Here is an 898-nt window from a genome sequence, read left to right as displayed (position 1 = left end):
GGAACATGTCCAATTATATGATTGTGGGTGGAAACATATCAAGACAGCAACCTGTGATTCTAGTTGTAAAAAAAAACCACCTCAAAGTAATGTAATGAGCAGTTTCACAAACACTGTGAGTATTAACATCTGACATGAGGTAGAGATTCAAATTCTATTATGATTTAACAGTTAAAATATAACAAAAGTATTTTTAATGTCCAAACATTGTCATCCTAAACTGATAAAAAAAAAAAGTTTCTTGGGGCGTCGTGTGGCGTAGTGGTCTAAGCAGGCGCCCCATGTGTAGAGGCTACAGTCTGCAGTTGGCCCCGGTTCGAGTCCCGCATCGGACGGCCTTTACTGCATGTCACTTCCCCTCTCTCTGCCTCCTCATTTCCTGTCTCTCTCTACTATCCTGTCCAATAAAGGCACAAAAGCCCAAAAAAATATACTTTAAAAAAAAAAAAAAGTTTCTTAAATCAAAGTAAATTGTTAACTGTTTCTTGGTATGACATAAATAATATATCCAAAATAAAAAAATCAATCTGTGCTTATCACACAGCCCCTGAGCTAGTCAAATATTCTCCTTACATGCTCTGATAACAAAAAGTGTCTGAAAGCAAAGTAAGTTCATTTTTCTTGATATAATAAAAACAAAATCTTGAAATGTAAAAAAAAATCATTTTGCACTAATCACACAGCACCAGAGCTAATCACATTTTCTCCTTACATGCTCTATCCCACATTCACACAATCTAAACCTACATCGCTGGCACCCATGGGGAAGAGAAAAATGTGTATGTGTTCATAAATCACTCAGCAGCTCTTATAAAATGTCCATTTCATAGGAGTTGCTGGACAATACAGCCTCCATTTCTGCTGGAAGCTCAGGGTAGCTGTTGTAAGTTGATGGCAG

The 898-nt window shown here is 37.1% G+C and overlaps 1 pseudogene; it reads right to left on the bottom strand.

Annotated features, from left to right (window-relative positions):
- Positions 1-104: 104 nt before the first annotated feature.
- LOC147817094 (uncharacterized) overlaps positions 105-898 on the bottom strand; it is a 2481-nt pseudogene continuing 1687 nt past the window's right edge.

The sequence above is a fragment of the Seriola lalandi genome, unplaced genomic scaffold (genome assembly GCF_002814215.2).
Source record: "Seriola lalandi dorsalis isolate HSWRI2012SDOR001 ecotype SW California unplaced genomic scaffold, Sedor1 jcf7180002054981, whole genome shotgun sequence".
Taxonomy (NCBI): Eukaryota; Metazoa; Chordata; class Actinopteri; order Carangiformes; family Carangidae; genus Seriola; species Seriola lalandi.
This window is presented reverse-complemented; position numbering and strand designations above follow the sequence as displayed.